Source organism: Marmota flaviventris, chromosome 1, assembly GCF_047511675.1.
Source record: "Marmota flaviventris isolate mMarFla1 chromosome 1, mMarFla1.hap1, whole genome shotgun sequence".
In the NCBI taxonomy this organism is placed as follows: Eukaryota; Metazoa; Chordata; class Mammalia; order Rodentia; family Sciuridae; genus Marmota; species Marmota flaviventris.
In genome coordinates this window covers 62,228,564-62,249,623 of record NC_092498.1, presented here as the reverse complement: position 1 = coordinate 62,249,623, position 21,060 = coordinate 62,228,564, and positions in this window count along the sequence as shown.

The window sequence follows — 21,060 nt, the reverse complement described above, 5'->3', positions numbered from 1 at the left end:
TGTGATTCGCATAGTGTTAAACTTTTTAGTTAGTTCTTTAGTGTGCTAATCATCATACCAATAGCTTTACTAACAGTAAGATTATTTGATTCAGTTTTAATTTTCTTTGATGTTTCAGATGTTTCAGCATATCCCAGTAACAATGCCAGTTAAGACACTGTGCTCTAAGATCATGCTAACTAAATTTTTGAGTGGTTATACCCCCAAATTGCTGTGTGATTTTGGCCATTTAATTTTGCTTTTTAAATTTGTTTTTATTATTTATGTAAAACATTTAAAAGATTTCAAATCTGAATCATATAACAAAATACTTTCTAAGAGATACAGCTCCTTCTTTATCACTTAATTATTCTATTTTCACCACTTTCCCAAAAAATAACATCAATAAAACCAAATGAATGTTGCTGTATTAAAATTAGTTTGACTGTATTTACTGCTGTCTCAATGCATAAAGGTAAAGCTGAAAAAACATCTATATGTAATGGGGAGTGTAGCTTCTGATATTAACCAAATCAAAAACAATTATTTTCATCTCTCTTTCATACATTTATGTATTCTTTGGAGTTCACATATACCAATCAATTTCAGGTGTCTATTTTACTAGGGTAAGTGCAAAGAAATTTGTGCAGTTTTTCAAAGATCATTCTTAGATGTAAATTGTTTCATCCAATTTCTTGTTTCAGTGTCTGAGGTCATCAAATGTATTTTTCTTTCTTTCAGTTAGATCCTATTCTTACCCAATTGTTGTAATGCAAATTTATAGAATGCAAAAAGTACTAGGTGGCTGACTCTCCTGTGATACAGGGTGAATGCTAGTGATGGTAGAAATACCATTTTTCGAACTGCTTCATGGGAAGAGTCATACAACATTTTGTAATACAGTTTTTCTGGATGATTTTAGATGGTAGTGGAGAAAATAATAGTTTGAAATATATAGTCTGAAATAGTTAATATAGTGTTAATTCATCTACAGAAACATAATACCCTGGGAAAGATAGGAAATTTCAGTTTCAGAATTTTTGTAGCAAAGAAAACTGTTAAATTTTATTTAACCCATTAATACTCATACTTATTTAACCATAGAATTTTTTGCTTTCCTACATTATTTAACATGCAGAAGAATTATTGTTCCATAAAACATACCTGAGTTTTGTTAAGATTGTGTTAAATCAAAATAGGTGAATTTACCATAAAATTTTTCAGAGTTCTTCATTTGCTACTGTAAATGAAGAATCCTCAAGTTGCAGAACAGTGCATGGAACATTTCCCTTATTTATTTTATTATATGACACAAGCTATGAAATACTTTTTGAGAAGGGTAAACAATTTCACATCTCCCTCTTTCTTGCCCAGTGAAGGTCATAATATCTTTATATCACAATATGTGTAGACATATTTTATTACTACTCTAATTACAATTAATATTTCTGCTTTAGTCAGCTTTTTCTCTACTATTCCCGAAAGACCAAGCAAGAGCAATTAGAGGAGGAAAAGATTATTTTGGGGCTCACAGTTTCAGAGGTCTCAGCCTATAGATAAGTGGCTCCATTCCTGGGGGCCTGAGATGAGCCAGAACATTATGGCAGAAGAGTGTGGCAGAGCAAGGTGGCTCAGAACATGAACAGAAAAGGGAAAGAGCACTCCTCACCAGGACAAAATATATACCTCATTTAAAATAATGCATACTATATTTAATCCTGCATATGTCATAAATGTAAAGCTCAATGAATTTTAACTGAATGTGCCTGTGTAAGCAGCATCTAGCTCAAGAAAAGAGAATATTATATCTGCATGGCAAAGTAAAGAGAAAAACAAAATTCTTCATAAATTCCAGGACCACTTCATTTTTTTTTTAAACACCATCTGGTCAGAAAATTCTATAGAAATACAGCTTGCTGCTCTAGATCAGCTGACTCTAGGTAGCAGAAATTGGAATAACTGGAGTTGTGTTCAAAAACTTCAGTGAAAGCCGCACTGCAGATGTATCCCTCACCTCACAGCCTTAAAACTACGAAATTGATTAGCGAAAACATAGAATGAATAATTTAAGAATATCCTTCCAACTTGCATGTCATAAAATATCCTATGCACTGACTGTCTCCTTCTGTCCCTGATTTTCTGCATATTGGTGGTGAGAGATAATGAAAAATACAAATAGATTTGTCTATGAAAGCAGTGATTTACGAATGAGAGAGGAATTATAAAGGAAGTTATTGATGGTATTCATAGACAATGGTGGAAGTGGCAGGGAGAAAATGTTCTGTTTGGAAAATAATCTGCATCATTTAGTTTCTTGTGTTCCTTGTAATAATCTTTTCCCGTTTGCCCAGGTATTTAGATTTTGGGAAAATCTAATGAGGTTACTGCCAATTGCTACTATCTTCAGTCACAATTTATAATAGCTGGGACATACTTGTTGGCTATTCCTTTTCCATTTCTGTGCTTTAGTTTCAAACTACTTTATCCCTAGTTCTGTGAATCATCTATTAGCAGCCTTATCTTATTAATGAGTAAAAACAACAGGAACACTAGGTATCTTGTACTAGTTTATACCAATACTAAGTTGAGAAAATAATTTTATTTTTGTTATTTTTATTTATGAATATATATTTAAACTGAAACAGCAATTATGTCTATATATGAGGTAGACTGTGCCATTCCAACACAAGTATACAGGTTTTTGATTAGTCAGGGTAATTGGCATGTCAGTCACTTCAGACATACATAATTTTGGAAAACATATTTTAGCCCTAGGAACGTTTTGCTCAAAAATGAAATTGTTTGAATTTCATTATGTGTCTCATCATTTATTTTAGGTTCTGTGTTCATGAGAACAACTCTGGGAGATAGTTTCTTTGTTTATTTATTTTATTTCACAGAGATGCAATTACTGAGAACTGAAGTAGGAATTCATATCAGAAAACTGTTGCCTCCCTCTTTTAATATATATGTATCTATCTATATTTTTCTTTTAAGTTCATCTGCATAAAACCCCTTTCTCCTAGGAAGTTCGAAGATGTACTGTATTGAACTGTGAGAAAGATTCTGCTGACTTTTAATGGAAAATGAGAACTCATGGTTTGAATCAGGGAGAGGGCTCTAACAGGCACTAAAATGTTTTTGATTTTTAAGGTACAGTCTAAGAAATTATTTCTTTTAAAAGAATACAGCATTTATGAGCCATATTTCCATCTCTGTCTTTACTTATGTGAATGAGAACATTAATAGCTCTGTCCTATAACTAAAGGGATAATGTAGTAAGATTATATCAAACTCTAATGTTTCTGTACAACAAACAACCAACAAAATGAAAAGCTAACCTGCGGAATGGGAGAAAAAATTATAAACTGTATATTTGATAAGGAATTAGTACCCAAAATACACAAAGAACTAAAAGTCAATAGGGGAGAGAGAGAGAGAGAGAGAGAGAGAGAGAGAGAGAGAGAGAGAGAATATGAATATGAATGAATGAAAACAAAAATAATTTTATCCAAATCAAATCATCTCACCTCCAGGGAAAGGGGAAATACTTGGCAATAATATTGGCCAAATTGTATTGTGCTTTTGTACAGATATGTAGCAGCAAATTCCACCACCATGTACACACAACTACTATAATGCACTAATAATAATTATGGAAAAAAATCTTACCCTTCATACAATCTCTCTCTCTCTCTCTCTCTCTCTCTCTCTCACACACACACACACACACACACACACACATACACACACTTATTCTTTTACTTTCAGTTCTAAAAATTTTATCCTGACTTGAGGGTTATTTTTGAGATGATTAATTTGTTATATTATTTAGCCTATCTTAAAGACCTCATTGGGGTAGAAAATTTAATCCTTTCTTCAGAAGGCAATAACATTTCTTTTGAATAGATTCCAAAATATACAAAATATATGTTACTGTGTAAAAAGTTCACTTATCAAAAACAAAGTTTCAAATGTGTATATATATATATATATATATATATATATATATATATATATATCCATAAATATGAGAAATTATATCATTGAATGAAAAAGAAGTAGTTGGTAAAATCTTTTTTTTTTTTTTTTTTGGTACTGGGATTTAAACCCAAGGGTACTCAACTGACGAGCCACATCCCCAGCCCTTTTAATATTTATTTTGAGACAGGGTCTCTGTCAGTTGCTTAAGGCCTTGCTAAATTGCTGAACCAATGCTGAATTTGCAATCCATCTGCCTCAGCCTCTTGAACTGCTGGGATTACAGCCATGCAACACCACACCTGGCAGCCTGTAAAAAACTTTAAAAGGACTCAGGCATTTCTTTCTTTCTTTCTTTCTTTCTTTCTTTCTTTCTTTCTTTCTTTCTTTCTTTCTTTCTTTCTCTCTCTCTCTCTCTCTCTCTCTCTCTCTCTCTTTCTTTCTTTCTTTCACTGGATATGTAGCTGTTGTATTTTGAAATAAATTTTGTTTGGGTTGTTGCCTGTCCCCTTCCCTCCAGATGGCACACTATACTTTATCTTAGACACAAGCAAAGAGAAAGAAAGGCAGAAGACAAAGCTCTTAAGAAGATGCAAAAAGAATGTCTTTATCAAAGTTGCTGCCTATTAATTAGTTTTATCTTTATTTTATTTTTATGTGGTGCTGAGAATTGAACCTAGTGCTTCACACATGCTAGGCAAGCACTCTATCACTGAGACACAACCCCAGCTCCTCATTAATTAATTTTAAATGATATATTTTTAACATCACATGCACATCTACTCCTAAAAATTAAGAACCAATCAATAAGACATGTTTGTTTATGTTACAGATTATGTTCTTGGTTATGACTAAATTTCTTTGGAAAGAAAAATATTCAGGATATATTCAGAATGTGGATCCAGAAGCTGAAATTAAAATTTTGATGATCTGATATGGGAAAGTTACAGATTAAATTCCTTAATGCTTTCTATTGACCAATTTATTTTTTTATCTTACCACTTTTAGAATAAAGGGGGAAATCAATGGCTTTAAATTATTTGTAACATTGAAGGTCTACTTGTTAGATAATATGGTTTTAGTTAAGTATTGCTGGTGATTTATTTTGAATTAGGATTTGTGAAAATGCCAAAATGTTGTTTGAAATCATGTAAAATAACTAAACAAGAATCCCATAGTTCATCACCTTGTAATACTAGAAATCTGGTTTTTGTTTGAAATACTACAACTTTGAAAATTACCTTTCTATCCTTTATTTTTAAAATGTGTATGCATATTAATTAATCTCTGTTAGCACTTTTTTTGAGATTCAGAGATTATAAAGCATCATATAATAGTAAGTTCTTTAGAAAAAATATCCAAATTTCTAGTCAATGATGTTTAATGGGAGAAAAGCATTTAAACCTTTCTGGTAATAAAATATACCTCAAAGATTATTTTTTAAAATTACAGAAGTTATCTGTAATATTTTACCCATTATTAGAAAAATTAAGTAGTATGGAATATTTTTATATATAGGAAATATACAAACCATTACATTGACTGCTTAATCTCTGTTGATGAAACATGAGCATCATGAATATAATATTTCAAGACATAAGTTATATTTTATAATTCACATTGACATTATACAATAATGGAAGAAATGTTGTACACCTAGCTCATGATTTATTTCATTTCTGACAGTAAATTGAAAGGGTGTTTTATGAAACATTATAACAAAGATTTATGTATTACAATCCTTTAAACTAATTATTGCTTCAAACAACAATAATTATTATTCTATTTCATCCCTTTGTGTTAAGTTTCTAAATAAAATTTAATACTTTAGAAGAAGATATCTAAAAATAATTCCTAAAATTATTTTCCTGACATTATATCCAGAATAATTTTTAAAATATCTCTAATGCCTAGAAATTGTTTTTATGTCTATAAAAGATTTTCACTTTTATCAATCTCATCAGAACAGCAAAAAAACAGAAAAAAAAGAAGGGGTTTATGAATTGTAAGTTAAATGAAGCATTTATTTTAATTAAATACCTAAAGTTTCAAAATTACTAAGTTCAAAAATTGCAGGCCATGCTTCCACAAATAGATTAATCTTTGTATTAATCAAATTGAGGTTCTTATAACTTTTTAATTACTTTTCTTTATAAAACATCAGTTTGAAAATATACTTCATGTTTCCTTTGCACCACAGCATATGCTATGTGTAATTGATGGACATATCTTAAATTTTTCTTCAAATGCCCAGTTTAAATAAAGTGGAAAAGGTGTATATTTCTTAAATATTTAAATGACATTCAACTAGCTGATATATATGCAGTCTAATGTGCATTTGAATTTGCAGTGCTCAGTGCTCATGAGGCAAATCAGAAGTGTGGGGATCACACTAGAGAGAAGTATCAGGCCAGAGGCCAGGATTCCACCTTTGGCAAACAGCTCTGCATAAGGCAAGGCAAGTATGCTTTTCCAACATGGGAGATGTGCTTGAAACTGCCAGAATAAACAGAATTGTAAAATGTTTCAGATGCATTGGAAGAAAACAATAAATAATCAAAATAAATAAGATATTATGAGGGTGCTTGGTGGGCATTTCTTGAACAATTTTGAGCTGGGATTCCTGTGTTTACCTTTGTCCACAGGACACATATGAATTCTTTAATTTAGTAACAAAGTAGAAGAGTTTTTCTTTACTCTTAGGTTTGTATCCTAAGGGGAAAATGACAACATTTCAAAGGAGAAATATTTGGTTAAATATATTCCTTTACCAGCAACCCAGCATATTTTTTCAACATTTAAACTCACCCATTGATATTTTATTCTAATATCTTGAAGCTGGTGTTTGTGAAAAGGTATTAATAAAAACATATTTTCCCTCACATCCTTCTGAATAATAGACTATCAGTTGGAACACTTGTTCCCAAAAGCCTACTGTGCTATAACAAGCAAATATTTGGAGGCTCATTAATATTGAGCAAACTAATTTAGTTTTCTTGATATATTCTGTTTTGGATTCCCATTGATTTAATGATGACCATAGTCTATATTAGAAATAATGAAGAATTTAATAATATTAAAAATCTGACTATTACCAACTGGTGAGAAAGAAGAAATGGTAAAAAAGAACAAATGCAATTTTTTCATTTCCACAGAAAAGACCATAATATCCCAGAGATGACATTGTCAGTGATTCCCTTATACTTGTTCTTAAAAAAGGATTTAAGTGATAAATATACTGAAATATAAATATATTGAAAACCAATATATGATAATATATATTGAAATACACCTGGAAAGTTTGTACTGTGCATTGATTAGCTGTATTGATTGGGTAGCATTTCTTTTGATGAATACTATAAACTTATTAAAAGTTGCTTCACTCTCCTCAGCTACAGATGTCTTTGAATCTTTAAGTATATTACATGACAGAAACAGTATTTTAAAAATAGTTGGAGTGGTATGATTCTTCATATGAATTTGAAATTTTTTAATCAAACTAATGACAACTTATAGATTCATATAATTCACAGGAGAACATAAACAAAAATGGCATTCCTTCACCCCAAGTCCAGTATAAAGACACATAGCCTTTAATCATTAGTAGTTTAAATATTATCTTCATATTTATTCTCCAGTCTTGCTTCATGGAATTTTAATGTTACCCATTACCTCTCCACTGTGGACATGGAAAGTTTTGGTCACTTATTTAAACCTCTCTTTTCTTTTCTTCTCCCACTATTTGATAATTACTTACAATATTGCTTAGCTGTGTGGTTTTGTATTATATACTTTTATTTTTATTATTTTATGAATTATTATCACCATCAACGTTTCCTCTAAATCATTCCTTGCTCCTAATCCTCTTAGTGTTTTCTTCTTTTTATTATACCTAACACCTGTTATTTTAAGGTACCTAACAGAAGAAAACGCTATTTCCTTTTGAAAAAATGCATGTTTAGTCCAGATATTGAGGTATGAATTTTCTAGAGCATCAGCCACAGTCAATCAAACATGCCAGGCAGCAAAGAAAAAACAAGAAGACTCAAGAGATTACATTAGACTCACACAGACATCAGGCAATGTAATTTCCTTATACAGATCTAAAGAGAACCATATAAAGAAAAAATAGAAAAATTTGAGTTTTGCATGAAACAGTTAAGTTATGGTTATGCAGGGGGCTCAGACCCATGAAATAGATTTGGGGTCCCTGCAGGTGGAACAAGATGCAAAACTCAGTTAGGACAGTGGACATGCTTTATTCAGAGGTGGCAACAGCCTCCAGCCTCCATCTTCAGTTTTAGCCCCAGCCAGTTCTATTTTGCCCTAGTCAATTTTATTTAGCTCCTTTTTTAATACAGTTTGGACAAAGAAGGTGCATTGCCAACAGGTTACCTCAGTGGGTGTGTGCTCAGAACCAAAATTTTTGTGACCTCAAATACGTTCACTGAATCAGAGTGTTCTGACCTTGACTACACACTAACCACAACATAGCCAATTTATGGCCTTGGCTACATCCTAAAAACATAATATAAAACATAACATAGCCCGTTGGAATCCCCAGTGAGGGAAAATAACTGTAGCCATTTGGGACCTAACCCAGAAGTTATAAAATAATGATAAAAAAAACACACAACTTCTATAAATAAAAGTACAAAACAAATTAAAATGTTGAGTAATGAACTTACAGTGTCTGAATATGAATAAAAAAGGATCATCAAACTAGAAGGCAGAGTAACATAAATTACTTGAAATATGATATAGGGAAAGAAAAAAATGACAAAGGTAAAAGGACATAGAGGACACAGTAAGAAGTTCTAATGAGAGTTCCTGTGGTGGGACTAGAAGGAGCATAAAGAAAACATGGAGAAGAAGCAATATAAGAGGAGATAAGGACTGAGGATGTTTTGGAATTTGGTGAACTGGGATGTGGTACAGAGAGAAAGGAAACACTGATGTATTCAGCATTTCAAGCACTAGAACAGCATACAGGCAAAGGGAAATGTCAACCAGGAGATAACTGGCTACTGTTGAAAGTTGTTCTAGCTAGCTTAAGTAAAAAGAATGGCAGGATCAAGAAAGAAAACCTCATGACATGTTGTGAAAATCAAAAGGCCTCCATCACTAGCAGCTGGACGGCGGACTGAGCTGAAGATCTGGTAGAACTTTAGTGGAGACTGGGTTCTCAGCTGTGGCTCCTCCTATGTTAGAGTATGGTCTATGTGTAGGGAAGGAATGGGACCCTAATCATCAGAGGTAGGATACCTGAGTGTCTATGCCTGGGGAACTTGAAACCCCATACTTCCCTTACACTTCGTGCCAGATGAAGCAGTTTGCTTCCTGATAGATGCAGGTAGTCCCTTTGCTTAATGTTGCTGAGGAACATACAGGATAAATAAATATTAAATATGGTCGACATTAAAGGAGTTATCATATACTTTGGCAGGAGGAATAAAGGTTGTAACATCATAGCCAGTGTCCCAGAAATCTTGGAGAGGTCCATGTCACGAGAGCCAGAGAGCTTGACAGCGTATCTCTGAGTTGACAGAAATCTAAGGGATGCTCTCCCTCTCCCCTTCTTTGTTTTATGCCTCCTCCATCTTTGTATCTCCACAAAAGTGGGAGGGAAAGGGTTGACATCCTAGGGAGCCAGTCAGCTTCTCTGCAGTTTATCTCACTGGTGAAGCTGACAGTTTGGAGGCCTCTCTGTCTCTTTAAATCTATGTGTACTCAAGTCCAGGAAAGACCAAGGAGTTCATATTTTTATTTTGTTTTGTTTTCACTGTACAAAAAGGGTAGAAAGGCTATGCTATACTGCACAATAATACTGTATGAAAGAAAGACCAAAGAAAGGAGATGATGATGTTTATATTTTTCAAATTCATGGCAATTTTGTCTGAAACTAACTTTAAACAAAATATAATTATATATAGGAGAAAAGTTATAATAGTTCAAATCAATCTTTTGAAACAAACTGTTCATCCAAATCAAAGACTCTACTCTCTTCTCAATAGAGGTTGATTACATTCTGGTGTTGGAATTAATGACATGACCAGAATAACTGTGTGATTTCTAGTTACATCAAATAGAAACAGCTCTTTGACCTTGAAGAAGTCATTCAAGGTCTTTGGATTCCAGCTCTCTTAATATAAAAAAAAATTGCATAAAAATTATTTTAAAAATTATTTCAAGCTATATTATTTTGTGTTTTTTGATACTATGATTTACAATGTATTTTATTCTTAAATTCAGAAAGAAAGAGCAAACCACAACATCATAGTTAAAATATATTTAGAAACCAATTTTAGGCTTTTCATGTTATACACCACAAGGTTCAAATTCACTTGAAATCTAAACACGTTATAATTCCAACCCATTATTGCCTCATCAAGCTCCAGATGGTCTATATTAGTCACTGGTCATTCTATACTGTTATTCTCCTTTAACTTTTCTCTATTTTATTTTTTTTCCTTTTTTAGAATGGCTTTCATTTAATATTAATCTAAAGTCTGGAAATTGCTTCTATATTAAGTTTAGGTCAAATAGCAACTTCTTCATGAAATCTTTTCTAGTGACCCAGGTAGAAACGTTTCTTTACTCAGTGCTTAGTAACCCGTACTAATCATAATTTAAAATAAGACCATCCTGTCCCATTATTCTGCAGTGTCTACACCTTGCCTTCTCAAGTAAGAATAAAGTTTATGTAGAGACAATATCATAACTTGGGACATGTGACATACATCTTGATGTCATTTGCATCTACCCCCCGCCAACACCTAGGAGCTAAAGGGCACACAATCATATTCTGATTGGTAGTGATCATCAGGGAGAAAAGAGAGTTCAGGAAGGCTGATATAGTCTTGTTTAATGCATGACCTAACTCCAGGTTGAGCTAGAGAATGATAGATCTAAGTCATTCTCTTCTAGGATCATGTGATCAACTCCTCAACTACTTCTACATACTGCATCATCAGAAGGCTCATTGCTGGCCTTATTTCCAGTTCAGAACTATGTCCATACTCTTCTGGGCACCTTGACAAAGTCACACCTTCTAGTAAATTAGTGCAATGTGTAATTAACCTACTTAAAATAGCATGAAAAGAAGAACAATAGTATGGTTAAAATAGAATTCATTGTAAAGGAAATTCTGGCTTTATTAAACACAAAAGTATCTCAAGGATTTGAGCACTCCAAGATAAGGGCTTTTAAAACCATGTAAGATATAGATTATTAATTATTTTGTATAACTGTTCTCAATGTTATCCTTAAAAACTTGGCATTATACTAGTTTGCATATATAATTAGTTAGAAAATAATTAGAAAATTGCAGACCACTTTATAATAGTTGATTAGATAACTATTTGAAACAAAAAAGAAGTATTACAATAAAGAATCTTTTTGTGGTAAAGGAGTATATTAATTTTTCTTTTTTTATCTTGATGTTAAAAAATGAAGGTGAATTTTAGTTTTTATTCACAGGAGATTCTTGTTTCAAATACTAATTATATAATTTACTGGTGAACTATAAATAATTAAATCATCACAATTAATGTTAATTAACAATAGAGAATTAGTTATAGAGCTTAATTTCTGCTGAACATCTTAGCTTCTTATGTAGATATATTTATTTATAGATTTAATAATGATATTATTTCCTTTTAAATGTTGCAATAAATTAAAAAATGATATTATTACCCTATTTTATTTAAACTATAGTTAGTGGAAGTTAATGCTATATACAGTTATATAATTGGGAGTTCTGCCCAATTAAATGTTTTGACATTTATACTGTTAAACATTTTTTTAAAGGAGTTCTTGTTAAACAAGTATTTAACCATCATCTTATAGAATTTTGTACAATTTTATTATACAAATAAATACTAAAAAGTTATCACGAAGTGCTATTTATTTTAAAGAACACGTAAAAGACTTATTTTTAGAAATCACTTGCTCCCAATAGTGTGCAGAAATCTCACATACATGCCAGAATACAAGTTAATAAAATGTTGATATCAAATTGGAAATATGGACTAGAAGTTTAATTAAAGCAAAGATAAAAATTTATAGATGCTATTATTAAAAGTAATTTTCGTGTTATTTATATAAGTACCATAAAAGACATTTTAAAATTTGAATCTTGAATTCATCTTTCAGAATGGATCTGATTTTTGTACACAAATATATAAGTAGCAGACATTTCCAGCAAGTAAACCACATTGGCTAAATATAGTGACTGGAATGTAAACAATGATTCAAGGGATATAAAAAAAAAAAGTAAAAGATTCATATAGGTAAGCAGTGGGAACTAAATTTTGAGAGAGAGAGAGTAACACTTTTAAATTTCACCAGTGCTATCATTCAATGATATTGAATGCTTGTTTTTTTTCCCCTTAATGAAGAGAGAAGTAACATGCTCATGCCCCACAGAACTTAAACTTTAATGTGCTCACCAGTCCCTTAGAGATCCTGCTAAAATTCAGTCTGATTCAGAGATTCTCAGTTGAAGCCCAAGAGTTCACTTTCTAATGAGTCTACTGATGATGCCAATACTGCCAATTCCCAAGCTATATCTTGAATAACAACTCCAAAGAGACAAATGTAGCTGCATGCAGACTGTGGAAATAAGGAAGCTAATTTGAAGTCTAATGCAGAAATCTTGATGCAAAGCAAAAGTCTGTGACAATGAGAAAGGGGATAAACTACATTTGTCAGAAATTACACAGGAAAAATAGATTATGTAATTTGTCTGGATTTGAGAGGAATACTGAAAAAGACTTTTTTTTGCTTTTTCTGGGATTGAAAATGTAGCATTAATTTAAAAATAAACATAAATTTTGAAGTTTGGTATGACTTAGAAGGAATAACTAGTATCATTTTAGACACTATATTTAAAGCTAAGGTCACACATCCAGATAAAAATGTACATAGGCTATACAAAATGAGGATATCAGCACTCAAGAAACCTTCATGCTTTTGTTTTGAAGTGATAAATTAATCCATGGGGACTGTTGAAATCATCTAGGAAAAACATGTCAAAAGAAAATATATGAAAAAATGAAGATAATAATGCCCATCTTTAAGAGGTAGAGACAAAGATATTGGTCTGAAGTTTTCTTTCCTTGATGTGTCTTTGATTTTGGTAGCAGGCTGATACTAGCTTCATAGCATGAGTTTGGAAGTGTTCCCTCCCTTTCTATTTCATGGAATAATTTGAGGAGTATTGTTGTTAATTCATTTTGAAGGTCTGGTAGAACCTGGCCATGAATCCATCAGGTGCTGGGCTTTTCTTATTTGGTAGGCTTTTGATGGTGTCTTCTATTTCATTGCTTGAAATAGATCTGTTTAAATTGCATATGTCCTCCTGATTCAGTTTTGGTAGGTAATTTCTCTAGAAATGTCTTCAAGACTTTCTATTTTATTGGAGTATAAATTTTCAAAATATATTCTGAATATTTTCTGTATTTCAGTAGTGTCCAATGTGATATTTCCTTAACATGAATTTTAGTAATTTGAGTTCTCTCTTTTTCTATTCATTAGCATGGATAAATGTTTATCAATTTTATTTACTTTTCAAACAACCAACTTTTGTTGATTTTTAAAATTCTTTTGTTTTAATTGCATTGATTTCAGCTCTGATCTTAATTATTCTCAGTCTTCTACTGCTTTTCATGTTGATTTGTTCTTCTTTTTCTAGGGCTTTGAAAAGTAATGTTTATTTGGCAATTTTCTATTCTTTTTTTTTAAAATATGTCTTTAGTAGTTGATGGATCTTTATTTTATTCATTTATATATATATATGTGGTGATGAGAATCTGACCCAGTGAGGTACACATGCTAAGCAAGTGCCCTACCACTGAGCCACAACCCCAGTAAAATGAATGAGCTCAATGCAATGAACTTTCCACTTAGAACTGCTTTCATAGTGTCCCAGAGATTTTGATATGTTGTATCACTATTCTCATTTACTTCTAAGTATTTTTTTAATCTCATCCCTGATTTCTTCTGTTATCCACTGGTCATTCGATAGTATATTATTTAGTCTCCAAGTGTTAGTGTAGCTTCTATTTTTTATTTTATCATTGACTCCTAAATTCATTCCATTATGATCTGACAGAATGCAAGGAATATCCACATTCAAAAGCATATTTAAAAGTTAGTACATCATAATGAAGTGAGTGTCATCTAGGAAAGCTAGATTGGTTCAACATATGGAAATTCATAAACATAATTCATCAAATCAATAGACTTAAAGACAAGAATCATATGATTATCTTAATAGATGTAGAAAAGCATTTGACAAAATATAGTAACTATGTTCAAAACACTAGAAAAACTAGGGATAGTAGGAAAATAACTCAACATTGTAAAACTATACATGCAAAACCCAAGGACAACATCATTTTAAATGGAGAAAATTGAAAGCATTCCCCCTAAAAACTGGAACAAGGATCCCCTCTTTTACTATTTCTATTTAACATAGTCCTTGAAACACTAGCCAGAGCAACTAGAAAAAAAAATTAAAGGGAAACAATGACATAATTCTTTATTTAGAAGACCAAAAAACTACACCAGAAAACTTCTAGAATTCAGAAATGAATTCAGCAAAGTAGCAGGATATCAAATTAACACTCGTAAATCAACTGCATTCCTATACATCAGTGATGAACCTATTGAAAGAGAAATTAAGAAAACTACCCCATTCACAAAAGCCTCAAAAAATAAAATAATTGGGAATTAATCTAGTAAAAGAGATGAAAGACCTCTACAATGAAAACTACAGAACACTAATGAAAGAAATTGATGAAGACCTTAGAAGATGGAACGATCCCCTGTGCTCTTGGATAGGGAGACTTAACATTGTCTAAATGGCCACACTTCCCAAAGCAACACACATGCTTAATGCAAGACCTATTAAAACCCCAAGGACATTCTTCATAGAAATAGAAAAAGTAGTCATGAAATTCATTTGGAAAAATAAAAGACACAGAATAGGCACTACTGCAAGAGACAAGATTCAGCCCAGACAGCTCAAAACAGGATCCAGGATTTCACTAGGCCTGGTCCGCCCCTTCCTACCAGCAGACTACTGTGGGAGGTCAAGCCTAGTAGCCCAAATGCATCCACTCCAACTTACACAGGCCCCAGACACTAAGGCACAGAGTTTCAAACCAAAGGAATGCACAATCTCTTAAATGAGATAATATCAGAAAATTTCCCAAGCATGAAGAATGAGTTGGAAAACCAAATATAAGAGGCTTACAGGACACCAAATGTACAAAATTACAACAGATCCACACCAAGGCACACTATAATGAAAATGCCTAGCATACAGAATAAGGATTTAATCTTAAAAGCCACAAGAGAGAGGAATCAGATCACATATAGGGGGAGGCCAATTTGTACCTCAGCAGATTTTTCAACCTAGACCCTCAAAGCCAGGAGATCCTAGAACAACATATACCAAGCTCTGAAAGAAAATGGATGCCAACCAAGAATCTTATATCCAGCAAAACTAAGCTTTAGATTTGATGATGAAATAAAAACCTTCCATGATAAACAAAAGTTAAAAGAATTTACAACTAAAAAGCCTGCACTACAGAACATCCTCAGGAAAATATTCCAAGAAGAGGAAATTAAAAACAATGATGAAAATCAGCAGAAAGAGAGATTACACTAAAGGAAAATCTAATCAGAGGAGAAACGAAGTAACATTAAATACCAAAAATAAACAAAAATGGCTGGGAATACAAATCATGTCTCAATAAAATAACCCTGAATGTTAATGGCTTAAACTCACCAATCAAAAGACATAGATTAGAAGATTGAATCCAGAAAAAAAAATACCCAACAATTTGCTGTCTCAAAGAGACACATCCCACAGAAAAAGACATTCACAGACTGAAGGTGAAGGGTTGGGAAAAATCATACCACTCACATGAACTGCAGAAGCAAGCAGGGGTTTCCATCCTCATATCAAATAAAGTAGACTTCAAACTAAAGTCAATCAAAAAGGATAAAGAAGTACACTACATCCTGCTCAAGGGAACCATATACCAAGACTTAACAATATAAATATATATGCACCCCCAAAATGGAGCATCTATGTTCATCAAACATACTCTTCTCAAGTTCAAGAGTCAAATAGACAACAACACAATAATTTTGGGTGACTTTAACAGACCTCTTTCATCACTAGGTAGATCTTCCAAACAAAAGATGAACAATGAAACTCTAGAACTCAATAATACAATCAACAACTTAGACTTAACTGACATATATAGAATATCCCAACCTTCAATGAGAGAATATACTTTCTTCTCAGCAGCACATGGATCCTTCTCTAAAATAGATCATATACTATGCCACAAAGCAACTCTTAGCAAATATAAAAAAGTAGAGATACTACCCTGCATTCTATCAGATCATAATGGAAAGAAATTAGAAATCAATGATAAAAAAGGAAATAAAAGCCACTCCAATACCTGGAAACTAAATAATATGCTACTGAATGAACAATGGGTGACAGAAGACATCAAGGAGGTGATTAAAAAGTTTTTAGAGGTGAATGAGAACACAGATACAACATATCCAAATCTCTGGGACACTATGAAAGCAGTTCTAAGAGGAAAGTTCATTGCATGGTGTTCATTCCTTAATAGAAGAAAAACTCAACAAGTAAATGACTTAACACTACATCTCAAAGCCCTAGGGGAAAAAAAGAACAAGTCAACACCAAAAGCAGCAGAAGACAGAAAATAATTAAAATCAGAGCTGAAATCAATGAAATTGAAACAAAAGAAACAATTGAAAAATTGACAAAAATGTTGGTTCTTTGAAAAAAAATTAATAAAATTGACAGACCCTTAGCCATGCTAATGAAGAGAAGGAGAGAGAAAAATCACTAACACATGTGATGAAAAAGGAAACATCACAACAGACATTACAGAAAGACAGAAGATAATTAGAAATTATTTTGAAAACCAGTACTCCAATAAAATAGAAAATATTGAAGGCATCGATAAATTTCTAGAGTCATATAACTTACCCAAATTAAATCAGAATGATATACACAATTTAAACAGAGCAATTTCAAGTGACGAAATAGCGGATGCCATCGAAAGTCTACCAACAACCAAAAAAGCCCAGGACCAGAGACATGCACAGCCGAGTTCTACAAGACCTTTAAAGAAGAACTAATACCAATAATCTCCAACATATTTCAGGAAATAGAAAAAGAGGCAGCACTTCCAAACTCATTCTATGAGGCCAATATCACTCTGATTCCAAAACCAGGCAAAGACACATCAAAGAAAGAAAACTCCATACCAATATATCTAATGAACATACATGTAAAAAAATCTCAATAAAATTCTGGCAAATCAAATACAAAACATATAAAAAATATCTTGCACCATGATCAAGTGGGATTCATCCCAGGGATGCAAGGTTGGTTTAACATACGGAAATCAATAAATGTAATTTATCACATCAATAGACTTAAAGATAAGAATCATATGATCATCTCAATAGATGCAGAAAAAGCATTTGACAAAACACAGCACCCCTTTATGTTCAAAACACTAGAAAAACTAGGGATAACAGGAACATAGCTCAACATCATAAAAGCTATCTATGCTAAGCTCCGGGCCAACATCATTCTAAATGGAGAAAAATTGAATGCATTTCCTCTAAAAACTGAAACAAGATAGGGATGCCTTCTTTCACCACTTTTATTTAACATAGTTCTTGAAGCCCTGGCCAGAGCAATTAGACATATGAAAGAAATTAAAGGGATACACATAGGAAAAGAAGAACTCAAATTAGACCAATTTGCCGATTATATGACTTTACACCTAGAAGACCCAAAAAAATTCCACCAGAAAACTTCTAGAACTAGTAGATGAATTCAGCAAAATAGCAGTATACAAAATCAACACCATAAATCAAAGGCATTTCTGTATATTAGTGACAAATCCTCTGAAAGGGAAACTAGGAAAACTACCCCAATTACAATAGCCTTAAAAAAAAGAAAAAAGAAAAAAAAGAAACTTGGGAATAAATTTAATGAAAGAGGTGAAAGGCTTCTACAATGAAAACTACAGATTGCTAAAGAAAAAAGTTAAAGAAGACCTTAGAAGAAGTAAGGATCTCCCTTGTTCTTGGATAGGCAGAATTAATATTATCAAAAATGACCATTCTACTGAAAGCACTATTCAGATTGAATGCAATTCCAATCAAAATCCCAATGACATTTCTCATAGAAATAGAAAAAGCAGTCATGAAATTCATCTGGAAAAATAAGAGACCCAGAATAGTTAAAGCAATCCTTAACAAAAACAGTGAAGCAGGTAGCATCACTATACCAGACCTTAAAATATACTATTAAGCAATAGTAACAAAAGCAGCATGGTATTGGCACCAAAGTTGACTGGTAGACCAATGGTACAGAATAGAGGACTCAGAAACTAAACTACATAATTACAATTATATTACCACAAAGCTGCCAAAAAAAAATTACATTGGAGAAAAGATAGTCCCTTCAACAAATGGTGCTGGGAAAACTGAAAATCCATATGCAACAAAAAGAAATTGAACCACTCTCTCTCACCATGCACAAAACTCAATTTAAAGTGAAAAAAGCACTGAGGAATTAAACCAGATATCCTGCGCCTAATTCAAAAAAAAGTAGGCCCAAGTCTCCATCATATAGGATTAGACCCCTACTTCCTTAATAAGACTCCTATAGCAGAAGAATTATAATCAATAATTAATAAATAGGATAGATTTAAATTAAATGGGTTCTTCTCAGCAAAAGAAACAACTAGTGAGGTGAATAGAGAACTTACACATTGGGAGCAAAAGTTTACTACTTGCACATAGATAGAGCACTAATCTCTAGGGCATATAAAGAATTCAAAAAGTTAAGCACCAAAAAAACAAAACAAAACAAAAAAAACAACCAAATAACCCAATCAATAAATGGGACAAGGAACTGAAAAGACACTTCTCAGAAGGTGATATACATTCAATCAACAAATATGTGAAAAAATGTTCAATATCTCTAGCACTTAGAGAAATGCAAAACAAAAGCACTTTAAGATTTCATCTCACTCCAGTCCAGAATGGCAGCTATCAAGAATACAAACAACAATAAATGTTGGTGAGGATGGGGAAAAAGGCCCACTCATACATTGCTGTTGGGACTACAAAATTGTGCAGCCAATATGGAAAGTAGTATGGAGATTCCTTGTAATACTAGGAATGAAACCATCTTTTGACCCAGCTATCCTATCCTACTCCTCGGTCCATCCCTAAAGGAATTAAAAACAGCATACTACAGGACACAGCCACATGGATGTTTATTGCAGCACAATTCACAATAGCTTAACTGTGGAACCAACCTAGATGCCCTTCAGTAGATGAATGGATAAAGAACATTTGTTATATAGACACAATGGAATATTACTCTGCAATAAAAGAGAATAAAATCATAGCATTTGCAGGTCAATGGATGGAGTGAGAGAAGATAATGATAAGTGAAATTAGCCAATCCCAAAAAACCAAATGCCAAATGTTTTCTCTGATATAAGGAGTCTGATTCATAGTGGGGTTGGGAGGGGGAGCACGGGAAGATTAGATGAACTCTAGATAGGGCAAAGGGGAGAGAGGGGAAGGGAGGGCACAAGGGGGTAAAAAATATGGTGGAATGAGTTGGACATCATTACTCTAAGTACATATATGAAGACATAAATGGTATGTATATACTTTGTATTCAATTAGAGATATGAAAAAATATACTCTATATGTGTGTAATATGAATTATGGTGCATTTTGTTGTCATATATAACAAATTAGAATAAAAAAATTTAAAAAGAAGTCAACAAACATTGGAAGCCCTTTAATTTAGTAACCAGAATGTCATTTTTTTAAAAAAGAAAAAGAACCCTGGGATCTCTAGGGCAAATATCTTATTTTAATAAGAATGAAATCATGGGCAACCATGATAGGTCCATGTTTTTTAACTGCATTCTGCCATTATGTATAACAATGACACCTCATAATAAACATTTCATTTACCTTCAGTATTTCTTACACCATTTTGTTACTGAGCATAATATTTTTCCTTTTTTGCATAAGCTATTTGGTTTTCTCTCTATCTGTAATGTTTAAAATCTGTAAAAGTATCTGTTCTGTAACTTGGAAATAGAACAATTTAGCTCATGATCAATGGGAAGCTAGTCAAGGGCTAAGTTTTCAGTGCTCTTTATTTTCTCCTCCCCCTTGGGTCTCAAACTTTGGATATTCTTTAAGAATTTTATAGCTGTAATTATATGAATTTGAAATAGTTTCAAGTTCCGTTTTTATGTTTTAGCCTATTCAATAACAATCAAGAACCCAGCAGAGATATTCAATTGTTCCTTTAGTAAAAATAATTCATACCCTTCAGAGTTATAAATCCATTTTCAACTTCAGCTTTTTAAACAATCTCTAGGTCCTTTGTACTTCTATATTGTTTTATTTTCTACTTATCTTTCATCATCAGATTAGTCTTAATAACTTACAGTTTTAAATATTCTGAACATTTTTTAATGTTGAAGATTAGCATAGGATTACATCCAGTCTAGAACAGTGTTCAGAAAAATACAGTCATGCCTTATTCAGAAAGGAGTAAGGAGATTATATCACAATTTGCATAATGTTTTTTTCTATTTCTACTCATTTTTTCCTGAATTGTCTTCTTTTCCTTAACACATGTCCTTTAAACTTTTACAGATATTTCTTAATGATACAATCTACCTGATAACATTTTAATGCTCAAGTACTAGAAATCCTTTGACCAAATACCTGGACATAATTTTTGCTAACTATTTTAGTCTTACATAACATTTCTTAGTATAATACTACCTTAAAAGTTGCCAATTATGTATTAAGAATTAGATACTAATGAGGTAAATTAGAATTTTTGGTAACCTTTCAATATTTTTTTCCTCCTGAATCACCTTGGTATTGCATACTGGGTTTAACTAGCGTTTTCTGATGTGAGACACCTGCAGGTGCCCAGAGGTCTTGTCCCCTGGAGCAGCTATCATCTACACACCT